This window comes from Oryzias melastigma, linkage group LG14 (genome assembly GCF_002922805.2).
Source record: "Oryzias melastigma strain HK-1 linkage group LG14, ASM292280v2, whole genome shotgun sequence".
NCBI lineage: Eukaryota > Metazoa > Chordata > Actinopteri > Beloniformes > Adrianichthyidae > Oryzias > Oryzias melastigma.
In genome coordinates, this window is record NC_050525.1 from 29,815,183 (window position 1) to 29,827,479 (window position 12,297).

The window sequence follows — 12,297 nt, forward strand, 5'->3', positions numbered from 1 at the left end:
AGGAGAACAGAAACCAGAACACAAACCAGAACACAAACCAGAACACAAACCAGAACACAAACCAGAACAGAGACCAGAACAGAGACCAGAAAATAAACCAGAACACAAACCAGAACACAAACCGTCAGCTGGAGCGTCTGAACACAGAAATATGAACAGGTAAACAAAAACAGAACCAGTTCTGGTTCCGATAGTTTCTGCCTCAGTAGAAACCCAGAGAAGTGTTGAGGTTTGCAGGTCAATCACAGATTTATTGGGTTGAAAAGATTTTTAAAAGTAGATCCTTTAATGATCTGAACAGACTTTTTGGACTCGCTCGTCTGGTGTGGAGAGCGATGACTAGCAGAACAGGTGAGCCGAGTGCAGACTCGGCCAGACAAAAGGCCGCTTGAGCGTTCACCCTCAGGGTCAAGAGCTGCAGCTCCATTATCCAGATCAGCCGCAGATCCAGGCGTCTGCACGCAGAGCGCATTACACGATTAAGGAGTGAGGACGGCGTGCAGGCACACGCGGCGTGTTTGTGAGAGCACCTCAGCCTCCGGAGCCGCACGCCGCTCTCCTTCAGCGCTCAGATGAATCAATCCCCGGCCATCCAATTTACAGCGGGTAAGGGGCGCATCGATCCGGGCGCCGGGCTTCCACAGTCGTTTCTAAAGAGAGGGAAAGAACAGCGGCGGCTGCTGAGCCACATTTGACACCAGGTAACACTCATTTGAAATCTGTCAAAGTGTCCACCTGAAAGGAAGGACAGACGGCGGAACAATCTCCCAACCATTACTCTCCTGGAGAAAATGTAATTGTTCACTTTCTGCTAAATCCTCAGTAAATACAAACATGTCAGGGTCACTGAGGGGGGGGCAGGAGGGGGCAGTCAGAGCGCTGAGTCCACGAGGTAAAGCTGGTTTAATGACCTCCAGGAGGGCATGAAAACAGAAGAAGAGACTGATGGAGATGAAGCAAACAGATCAGATGGACTGAATCTTCAGGTCATTAAAGTCACATCCTCTTAATCTCCATCCATGTTCTGGTTTCATCTGGAGAGAGACCAGAAAACCTCCAGGAAGACCAGAGAGATGCTTCAAAACAAGCATCCCCAGAGCAGCTGCAAAGGCTCATGGGAAAGCTCAGTCATCCCCCTCTAAAGATCCTGGTTCCACCTCCCTCCACACGTTCATGATCCAGAAAGACCAGAACATCTCTGAGGACATCACAGAGCGACGGATCAGTGTGACTGAAGGATCATGGGAGTTCACCCAATCACATTTACTTCTTCTCCTTTGCAGTGTCCTGCGGAGGTGTCATGTTAATGTGGGTCGATCTGATCTGAAGAACCAGAACAGAGTTTGGTTTGGAGGAAGTCAGACGTGTTTCCAGCTCATGCTGGACGCCACGCGGCCGCCCGCCATCACCGCCTCGGGTCGGTGTTCCTAGAGCAGCAGGGCGGAGTCTGGTTTGGAAACCTCACTTTGCAGATGATGTTCTGTTATCCTCATCAAACAGAATCTTCAGGGTGGACTGCAGTGGTTTGGAGTCTGGTGTGAAGCAGCCAGAACCAGAATTAGAATCTCCAAGTCAGATCTGTGGTTCTTCACCAGAAAGAAGAGGTGTGTCCTCCCTGGGTGGGCGGGGCTTTACTGCAGCGGTGCTGTGGGGAAGAAGGAAACAAACAGAAGTCTGGATTTATGGTCAGTCTGTGGTCCTACCCCACAGCGGTCTGCTACCTTAAACTCTGAAGGAGTCGTTTAGGTCGATTTCTCACAGACTCCACCCCCGTAGGAGCCACACCTCCTTCAGAAAAATAAGACGTTGTCTTTATGTTGTTAGTATTTTATGAGAAATATAAATAAACTATTATTTTTAGCATTAAAAAAACAACTTTAAGAGAAAATTTATTTTTCCCCAAATAAGAAAGAGTTTATAACTTTTTATAACAAGAGTTCCTTTCAAAATAAAATACTTCCTGTGTCACACAGGATTATCTCAATGAAGTTAATCTAGTGGAAGGTAGTGCAATATCAATAAAAAATACATATATATTTAAACATTTGTGGTGCTTCTTATTCAGAAAATCAAAAATCTAACTTTCTAAGATTAAAACAGAGATAATTAACTTTATTTTTTTAACCATGAGGCACTTAAAAAACTGGAATTTGTCAAAATGTTTCGCTCTCAATTATTGAACCACTATGGCTGCTGGCAAAGTGAGAAGTTGTTTTACTTTATTTTACTTTTTTAAGCTAAAAGTTTTGTATTTTTCTTTAAACAGAGAGCCACAATAGAGCGGCAGAAGAGCCAGACGTGGTTCTGGAGCCGCAGGTTGCAGACCGCTGGTACCCCACCGATGGTCCTCATCTGACGGCTCATCCTTTTGGTCGGGGGTCTGTAACCTGCAGCTCCAGAGAAGATGCTGGTCTAGATTTGCTGCGGTAAATCTGGTCATTACTCATCTAAAAACTAAAAACATTTTCTTCTTTAGTTTAGGCCTAAAGATGCTGAATTATCTGAAGATTATGTTTAATATTTTTATTACAGAAAATAAGATTCAGTTGAATATTAAAACATTCTGCAGCAGAGAGACGACTGGAATTATTAAAACGATCAAACACTGATTTATAAAACAATCTAGAATCAAGTAAATCCTCAGAAATAATCCGACTTTTGTTCCACAAAAAAACAAACAACACAGAGATTGAGTATTTTCTCCTGAATGAACGTCCTGCAGAGATACTTTTATTTAATCAGGAAGTTTCTTTTCTAATTTAGTTTAGAGGACAAAAGCAGCAGAAGTGAATTTAGGAGAAGCTGCAGGTCATCCTGACATTCAGAATCCGAGCGCTCCGACTCGTGTTCCTGATAAATCTCTTAATTAAAGAAGCAAATTAAAAGGAGGTGGTGTTTCTTCATAGCTGACGGTCGTCCTCTCAGACTCGCCGCTGTTTTCCGCTCGGTTAGCTGAAAACCAGCTGTGGGTTTTTTCACGCATCAGTAATTATGCATCTTTACCTGTAATCACTTCCCTTCCGACGCTCTTTGATCCAGCAGGTAAGCTCATTAGCTTCTGGTTTTGGCGTGGGCGTGTGGGCGGGAGTCTCTCCTCCTGGAGTCTTCCACCCAGAGGAGGAGGTTCACCAAGCGCTCCCCAAACTGCAGCCGTCCTCCAAAACAAACTTCCACGCCGCATTTCCAAACCAATTAGGACATAATTAATGGAAGTCCGTACCTGCAGAGGCGCGGCGGCCGCCGGAGACGGGACAGTGAAAAATGTGGCAATCATATTAATCAAGCAAAAGCCACAGACCAATTACTCAGCAAACATCTCCGGTGCAGCGGCGAGAACAGGTGATAGTTATCATTAAATTACAGGCCGTTTTATCAGGGGGGGCGTGTGGGAGTCGCTCCAGCTGTTCCTTTTGTTTATGAGCGGCTGGGATGCTGGGAAATGGAAATGTGATGTGGTCCTGAGAGCCTTCGGCAGCTCAGAGACATGAACTCCTGCAAACAAACCGCCTGCAGGGTCTGAGGCTGCAACTCTGAGGGCAAATGAGCCGAAGTGATGGCTGCTCTCAGCGCCGACGGTGGAAAAATGACGGAGAAGGAAACAAGGAAAACTTCCAGACCTGTTTGGAGACCAAAGCTTCAGCAGAAACTCCATTTCCCATAAGCCCCTTGAGGAGCAGCTATCAAGCTAATGAGGTGCAGTTGAGGCTGAAGCTCCATGAAAATGTCTCAGTTCAGTCGGAGGCAGAAGAGCATCCGGATCACAGGAAGGTTAACCTTCAGGAGGAAGCAGGTAAAACACCTGAAATCAGAGTTCCACTGCACCGTCACGTCTTCTGACAGTTCTACATTTAAGCTTTGGGAGGAGGTGATCAGCTGAGAGGAACCTTCCTGAGGAACAGGAAGTCCTCGTTGATGCTGTGAATCTGCTGCATCTCCATCATGATTCTTCCTGAATCGATAAAAAAACGATTCAAACTCGTCAACATGTTCATCAGTGCAGAAAATAAAAAACTCGGTTTGTCTCGACCGTGTCTACATTTAGAAAAATGCAGAGCAGATGACATGTCTTCATGCAGGCTATCTGTCTGTGTGTGTGTGGGTGTGTGTGTGTCTGCATGTTGCTTCTGGTATTTTAGACACTTCTGATTAATCCTGATTAAACGTGTGGCGTATGGAAACGTTTGTTATCAGGTCAAGTTTTCAGGGTCATCTTGATCAGATTGTGATGTGACGGCACCGGAGAGCACTCAGACTGAACTCTGATCTGTCTTCCGTCCGTCCTCCGATCCATCCTCCGATCCGTCCTCTGATCTGTCTTCCGTCCGTCCTCCGATCCGTCCTCTGATCCATCCTCCGATCCGTCCTCAGAACTGTTCTCCAATCCGTCCTCCGTTCCGTCCTCAGAACTGTTCTCCGATCCGTCCGTCCTCCGATCCGTCCTCCGATCCGTCCTCCGATCCGTCTTCCGATCCGTCCTCTGATCCGTCCTCCGATCCGTCTTCCGATCCGTCATCCGTCCGTCCTCCGATCCGTCCTCCGATCCGTCCTCCGATCCGTCCTCAGAACTGTTCTCCGATCCGTCAGTGACCAGCTCCACCCAGCTGCAGCACAAACTCCAGCTTCAGTTGTTTCTGGATTTCTGAAGGACTGTTTACCCACTACGGATAACCTTGACATTTTTGTTCCAAAGAATAAATCCCTCAAAAAGATGACAAACTGAAACATGAGAACAAACGCGTCAGGAATGCTTTGGCGTTACTTTCAAACCAAACACTGAGCAGAAAGCAAAGTCTGACGGCGGCTTTGAAAGATTTTAATTAGTTTTGAAAACTGCCGTTTTAATTGACTTTCTAAGCTGGAAGCTGCAGAATCCAGACAGCAGTTTCCTGTTTCTCCATGAAGGTGTGGAAGCAGAGCCGAGCTTCCCCGCCGTGGGTCCGGGTCAGAAATGAGGATTATTCGATGAATTGCTGAGGAAAACACGGATCTTTCTTCCTCATCAGAGGAACAAAATAGGTTTAAAATGTGAACACCTGTGGAAACTCTGATAATTCTCTTGTTAACGTCCTGCTGCATTGTTCCTGTGGACGGCGCCGTCATGTCGGAGCACTTTGGGGTTTTCCCGCTTTGATCTCTTAATCCGGAGCAGTAATAGTTTTTAATCTGAAAGTTCATCTGACTTCCCTCTGAAGTCGGACTCCGGTGGCTTCAGCTCGGCTCCTTATCTTCCCTCTACAGACGGATTCCTTCGTCGGCCCGTTTGAACCAGGAGGTTCTGACCCAGCTTGGACCGCGGACTCATGGGGCTCGCTGACGGACCGCTCCGGGACCAGATCTGGACTCCGCATCCATGATCCGTGTGTGAACAGCTGAGCGGAGCAGAGCAAACATCATTAATGCGGCGCGTCCCGCCGCCGTCATTATTCTGAGACGCCGTTTGATGCTGACATCTTTCATTAAAGGGAAACGCCGCCATCAGGGACCGCCTTCCCTCCAAATACAGCAGCGCCGCTCTAATGAAGGTCAGCGGGCACGCCGCGCCCGGGGGGGCACTTCCTGCTTTGGTTTGAAAGAGAACCATTAAAAACTAATAATTGATGAAGACACAAAACACTGCAGAGGCCCCCCCCCCCCGCCCCCCCACATCCTAACCAGGAGAACGAGGATGCAAACAGGAAGTGAAGGATTAGACAGGAAGTGAAGCTGGCTGGACTGCAGATGAAGGTTGTTTCAAAATAAAAGAAGCACTAAAGTGAGTGTAAATATTTACTGCCACGTAGACCAACCCCCGGCTGACCCCCTCCCCTAACACGGGGAGCAGCTGTGGTGCAGTGGCAGAGCGGTCGACCCTTCATTGAAGGGTCACAGGTTCGGTTGAACCCCTTATCGCTCCAGGGGGTTACAGGTCGGCTCCAGTGCTGCAGGACGGACGCTACAGAAGGTCCGGAGGAGGGACGGGTTCTGGTCTCCTTCCATCAGTGACGTCCTGCTGTCGGCGTCATGTGAGGCTCCGCCTGCCTCCAGGATCCTCCACCAAAAGCAACAACGATGAAGTCCAGTGTCAGCATTTCCCCTCCTGGCTCCACAAACGACCACCAGAGGGAGCCCTCACCTGAATATTGACCCTGCACTCCCTCTCTACTCCCAGCCAGATCTCCTCAGCTGTTTTCAATCCACCTCATCACCACCAGTGTATATAGTCTGCCTTCAGTCACCACCTCACTGCGAAGCCTTGTATTGCCCTGCATACATCTCTGAGCATTTCTAGTTACTGTGTCTCCTGGTTTTGATCTCTGCTTGTTTCTTCGGTTTCCTGCCTGCCTCCTCCCTCGACCCACGCCTGGACTCTGACCACGCTTATGTCTTGCCCTTGTCCATTAAACCATTTGCATATGGATCCAAACGTCTCAGCCTCTTCGTCACATCCAGACTGCTGGAGAGTCATACTCAGATACTCATCCAGGTCCAGCGCTCCAGGGGAACGCCGCTCCTGATCAGATAACATCGTTGGAACATAATTGATGAAGCTGCAGCAGCTGAAAGCTGCAGCCATGCAGAGCTGCGACTGCAACTGCGACTGCGACTGCAGCTGAAAGTGAGGAACTGCAGCTGTTTGGAACCAGATGTGAACAGGAATTGAAAACAGCTAAAACGTGTGAAAAAACACACAATTCCCTCTGAGAATAGAGCTTTACTTGGAGAACCAGAAGGATTTCTGGAAGAATGTATTTTTATCAGCATGTTGGCATTCATGTCGACATTCCAGCCTCATCTGGAGGAAAACTCAATTTTCCAAACATGGAATTGGAAAAAAAAACAAGTCCAAACTATTCAAACTACTCTGGACGGACTTCATCGTACGATGACTCGTAGTAACTGGACTTAAGTCTTCCTTTATGTGGTTCACTGCTCATCCAATGGGCTTCATCCAGAGGTGTGGCCTCAAGAATCTGACGACTTTACACTTGACTTGGACTTTAACATCAATGACTCGTGACTTGATTTGGATTTGAACATCAATAACTTGTGACTTGATTTGGATTTGAAGATCAATGACTCGTGACTTGGACCATTCAAATTAGTTCCACGTTGGTTTGCTTCGACAATCCAACCAATCACCTTGCAGGAAGCATTGCTCCTTTAAAAGCTCAAGTTCCTGTTTTCTGGTGTTTTTATGTTCCAGTATAAAACCTATAAAGTAGTCAACAAAAAATAGTTTGCGAAAAATGTGGATAAAAGGATCACCGACACGGAATCAACAATGACCGACTTTATCCGACTCTGGAAGCAGCAAAGACCATGGAGTTCTGGAGGAAAGCTAATGCTAGTTTACAACATTTCTCCTTCAGAATCTGCTGGAATTATCGTGTTTACGATTATAAAATTACAGTAAACCAAAGAACATGAACTCTGGAGGTAAAGGGTTAATGTCAGGATCAGTGCAGAACCAAACACAAAGAAAACGTGGATTCAGGTCAATAACTCGACCACCAGTCTGACACGGATGTTTGGAAGCCTCCGAGGAAACGTGTCAGGAAGAGTCTCCAGGAAACACAAACCGTTTCCGTTTGAGACCTAAATCTGTTCCTCCATCTTCGAAAACAAACTGTGAACTTTTCCGCTCTGTGTTCTTATTGGATCCAGAATAATCGGGTCAAACCTGCACGTTTAGACTCAGATGTATTAAACTGCGGATCCGGTCCAGTACTTCGGGTTTGTGAGCCCAAACTGGCTTCTCAAGGACGCGGCGCCGGCTGAGACCTTTGATCAGGAGAGATGAAGTGGAACAGCTGCTTCTGCTTTCATTCAGCTTAAGGTGGATTTGTGTGGAGTGGAATCCACGCGGGCTTTAAGCATCGCTGCTAATTCATGCAAGCTTGTCATTCAGAGCGGAGCGGCTGCACGTTTGATTAGCTGCTGCGCGGCTGTCATGGAGTATGAGGACGCAGGCCGCTGCTCTGCTGCTGCACCGTCCCTCCGCGCTGAAGCTGCTGCCGCTGTGACAAATTGAGACACAGGAGTTCATCTCCAGGAATTCACCGTCATGCAGCACCGAGACTCAGCAGGATTTGTCTTTGCTTTCCTGTAGGATGAGATCCTGCAGACATGTCCTCCGCCTCCTGCAGAGCAGACGAGGATGCTCAGACTGCAGCCAGAACGCTGCCAGAGTGCCCCCTGCTGGAGGAACGGGGCGGCGCTCTAAAGCCTCCAGATGAAAACACAAATATTGGTTCTGGTTTTTACTTCTTTCTAGTATTACATGAACTTACATGAACAGTGATGAGTGTCTGTCAGACTGACGATGGATCAGGCGAATCTGAAGCTCCGCCTTCTCGTTCACACTTCCAGACTTTGCTTCTATGAAACTGAAGGAATGTTTGGTTCACTTTTCACCCCCCAAAAAAACAGCATACTGAGGAAAACTATATCTAAAAATAACACCGGACACCTAAAAGCTGCTGTCTCAGGTGTTTACTGAAGTCCAAATATTTCATAACTTTAGTTTAGCTGCTGCATCTTTCCATCTTCCCTTTTTGCTGATGTTTCAGTTCAAACAGGCTCAACATTTTCCAGTTTAGTGAAACATTTTTATCAATTCGGTTTATTATGGTTTCCTTCATTATTTCCTGAATTTTCATCAACAAACAGCAGCAAACACCATCAATAGGCTGATCTAATCCTCCTCAAATGACTCTTTGGCACCCCCTGGTGGCTCACAGGAGTCTAACGTTTAAGCAGCTCAGCAGGTGACTAACAGACAGGTAAGTTATGGAAATGTGAGTTTACATATTTACATACAATATTATTTAAGGATTTATCTCTGAATGATTTTAAATGAACTTGTAAAAACCAGCGGCGTTGGTTCTTCTGCTGTGGCGTTTTAACGGATGCTCCTGTTTTCCGTCGGTCTTCCAGACGTCTCAGGGAATCATCTGTCCAAATCCTCCACATCATCCTCATCCTCTGCTCTCATTCTGCTGGGACAGTCCTGCAGACTCTGAGGATCTTCTCCGTTCATCTCCAGAACCAGCAAACGCGACTCCTTCAGATGTCAGCTGACATGTCTGGGATGAGGATGAGAGGAATGTTTGATCCAGAATCTCCTCCTGACAGTAACCTGGAGAAGATCCTTCAGCCTCTGAGGGTTTGGAAAAGGAACTCAACTGTTTGATGAGAGGAAAAATTCAAATCTGTTTGCAGTGGCGGCACCAACTCTGAAGACAATCAGGAGGAGTCTGCGAGTAGGCGGCTGCGCCTGCGTCCAGTCGGCTGCGTCTGCGGGCAGTCGTCTTGAGAGTCCGTGGGGATACCAGCATCCACCGTCTGTCTTTCACCAAGCAGCCAATTTTCTGCTTGACCATAAAAATTATTGTTTTTGATGCCCAAGACGTTCTTTATGCCCCTCTTCCTGCCGATTTATGATACTTTTCAGTTGCCATAGATCGACGTCTGTCCAAAAATGTGCTCATAAGCTTGATGCCCCAGCCGCGTGTGGGAGGAGCTACTGTCAAAGGTCTTCAGCCTTACATGGAGCAGCGTTTGTGTGTCTCATTACATGAAGACGGCGTGATTAGATCGTGAAGGTTGAGAGACACTGACTCTCAGAGACAGATTTACAAACAAATGAGAGGATTATACGAGTCATTCTACAACATTTATTTACCAACCATCATAGATCAAATAATAATAAAACATGTCGTCTCTGACTAAATTCATGTCTGGAGGACAAATTTACAGAAACAAATTGGTAGAAAATAGTTTGGAAAATAACAAATCAGTCTGGAGAACCCCTTAAAATACAATTTTTCCTCCTAATGAGCAAATTACATTTTAAATAAAAGTTCAAACTAAACTTATTTTTTTCGTATTGTTTTATAGAAGTTCCTAACTGGGAAATTTTGTTCAGATAAAAGTTCAAATAATTATCATCCATTGAAACATGTAATAACAAACATGCACTAACCATGTCACTAAAACTGTTTCAATCGAGACATCGATCCAGTTATTGATGATTATGGAGAATGAGAACTGAAGGTTTACTCCACATGAAGTTTGAAGCCAAAACCTCACCGAGGTGAAAGTTGACTAGAACAGAGGATGCTCTCTCAGCACGCGCGCACACGCACGATGCTCAAACTTTTACCTGGAATCAATCAAATCCATTCGGTTCTTCTGGAGAAGAATCTTCGCGACTTCAGCGTAAAAGTCTCCGCATCTCAAGACGTGTTGATCAGCATTACTTCATGTTTAGTTATTGGATCGTTTAATTAGATTACAGTTGCCATTTTGCAGTCAGATATTAAAACTTTATTAGTAACAAATGAAAAACAAACGTGAACTCACGAGCGCCCTCTCTGGTGAGACGGTGCTACTGCATGCATCACGTGCTGTTTTCAGCGCGTTTACGTCACATTTAACACTGACTATAAAAAGTTACACCGTTACTTTGGTCATTTTTTACTAGATATACCTAATAAAATGCATTTGTCATACAAAATAGATCGAATAAATTAGAATAGTTTTCATTTATTTTAAACTGTAGTTTATGTAACAAAAATTGAAATTAAAAACATGCTCAAAAATGACTGAAATATTAGGAATTTAAGAAATAAAATTCAGAAAAAAATACTAGAGACTTGGTCTTTGTTCCCCCCATTCCTGGGACTTGTATGACTTTATCCAGGGACCCCGACACGCAGAAAAATGCAACATATGAAAATCATGTAAATACTTTTACTGGGTGAAAATCACCCGGCGAAAGTGCTCTAGAGTTAAAAACAAAATAAACGCTAGACAAACGTTAAACAGAAAGCAATGACATGCAATACAATTAGGCACAATGGGCATTTTTGTAACAAAGCATCAGATTTAGGCCTTTCTAAATTTGGAGTTTTTTTGCCAAATCTTGCAGTTGCTATAGCAACCCCCAGCTACTCCCTGTCTGGCGCCACCTCTGGTTCATGTTCTGAACCGTATTGATATTTGATTCAGGAAACAGCAGGAATGTGGCAGTGGAATAGGAGGACTGAGATGCTGGTCCAGATGGACCCGGTTCCTGGTGAGTCACAGTCACACCTAGGGGCAATTTAGAGTCACCAATGAACCTATGAAGCATGTTTTTGGACGGTGGGAGGACACCGGAGTCCCCGGTGAAAACCCACGCATGCACGGGGAGAACATGCAAACTCCACACAGAAAGGTCCCAGCCGGGATTCGAACCGGGGCCTTCTCGCTGTGAGGCAAGAGCGCTAACCACTGCTCCACTGTGCAGCCCTGTTCAAAGTTTGTATTTATTCAAAGCACTGTGAATCAGGAGATGAATAAATGTTTGTAAAAGATTGTTTTAGTGACATAGAAAATATGCCGGGTGGGGCCACAAGCTCCGCCCCATTCTAAATCATCCAGATCCATGAACGTCTTTGTTTTGCTGGTCTGAGCTGGAATCTGGACCAGACTCTATGGATGGATAGAAACGATATTACTCGCTGCTTTTTTTATTAGATTGGGGATGTGAGGGGCTGTAAGCTAGTGGAAGATGGTGTAAACAAAGGGATGATGGGAAATGAGGACAGGCTTACTCCACACCAACAGCCACAACTCAGTGGCGAGTTTCTCCCAGTCATCAGGAAAAGACGACCGGGAACACTTTGGAAACAGGAGAAGTTCAAACTGAGATCAGACGATTTGAAGATGAAACTGTCTCCGTCTCTCTGATCACATGCTCCGCCTCCTGTCAGCTGATGGCAGCCATGTTGGATCTGCAGTCATGTGGACGTTCTCCATAGATGTCAGAGGATGAGCTCAAACCGCCTCACAGGCCTCCCATGAGGACGCTCCACCCCCGACAGTCAGAGTCCCGTTTCTGTTGAAATGCCTCTCAGTTCACCGTACGGTTCTGCTTTTAGAGCTGAGAACAAATCAAATAAATAATAATCCTGACATTTCAGTATCAAGCTTTCATACAAACGAGTTCAGAGAATCCATGACTGGGATTCGAACCACCGACCAACTGAAGGCAGGCTGCCCACTGACCCACAGTCGGATCACATTGGGGGAGATGGAGCCCCCCGATTGGGGGCACTTGTCTGCTGAAATTGGGGGCAGCAGATGGCATTTTATCTGAGGATTCTCTGAGCGGCTCGGCGCCGGCGACAGGCGGGAACCCGCTCCGGCTCAGCCGCATCATCCGCAGGAAACAGAGGGCCAATTAGGATGAGCGGGGAACGGCGCTCCGGGCTGCAGACCAATCAGACGCGCTGACCTCTGCAAATAGAAATGTTCCCTCTCCTGTTTTGT

General features: G+C 46.2%; 2 long non-coding RNA genes across 3 annotated transcripts; one reads left to right on the forward strand and one right to left on the reverse strand.

Annotated features, from left to right (window-relative positions):
• Nucleotides 1-224: 224 nt before the first annotated feature.
• LOC112139219 lies at nt 225-3,297 on the reverse strand. Of its 2 annotated transcripts, XR_002917949.2 has the most exons (3): nt 3,004-3,296; nt 531-1,645; nt 225-455 (listed from the first exon to the last, which is right to left on the reverse strand). It is a non-coding gene; the product is annotated as an uncharacterized LOC112139219 (long non-coding RNA). The 2 variants fall into 2 exon arrangements; XR_004949100.1 differs by having other exon boundaries at nt 225-1,645; nt 3,004-3,297.
• A 140-nt stretch (nt 3,298-3,437) lies between these two features.
• Nucleotides 3,438-9,264, forward strand: LOC112139225. The gene is made up of 5 exons (XR_004949101.1): nt 3,438-3,790; nt 5,239-5,357; nt 5,463-5,522; nt 8,650-8,762; nt 8,917-9,264. It is a non-coding gene; the product is annotated as an uncharacterized LOC112139225 (long non-coding RNA).
• Nucleotides 9,265-12,297: the final 3,033 nt, after the last annotated feature.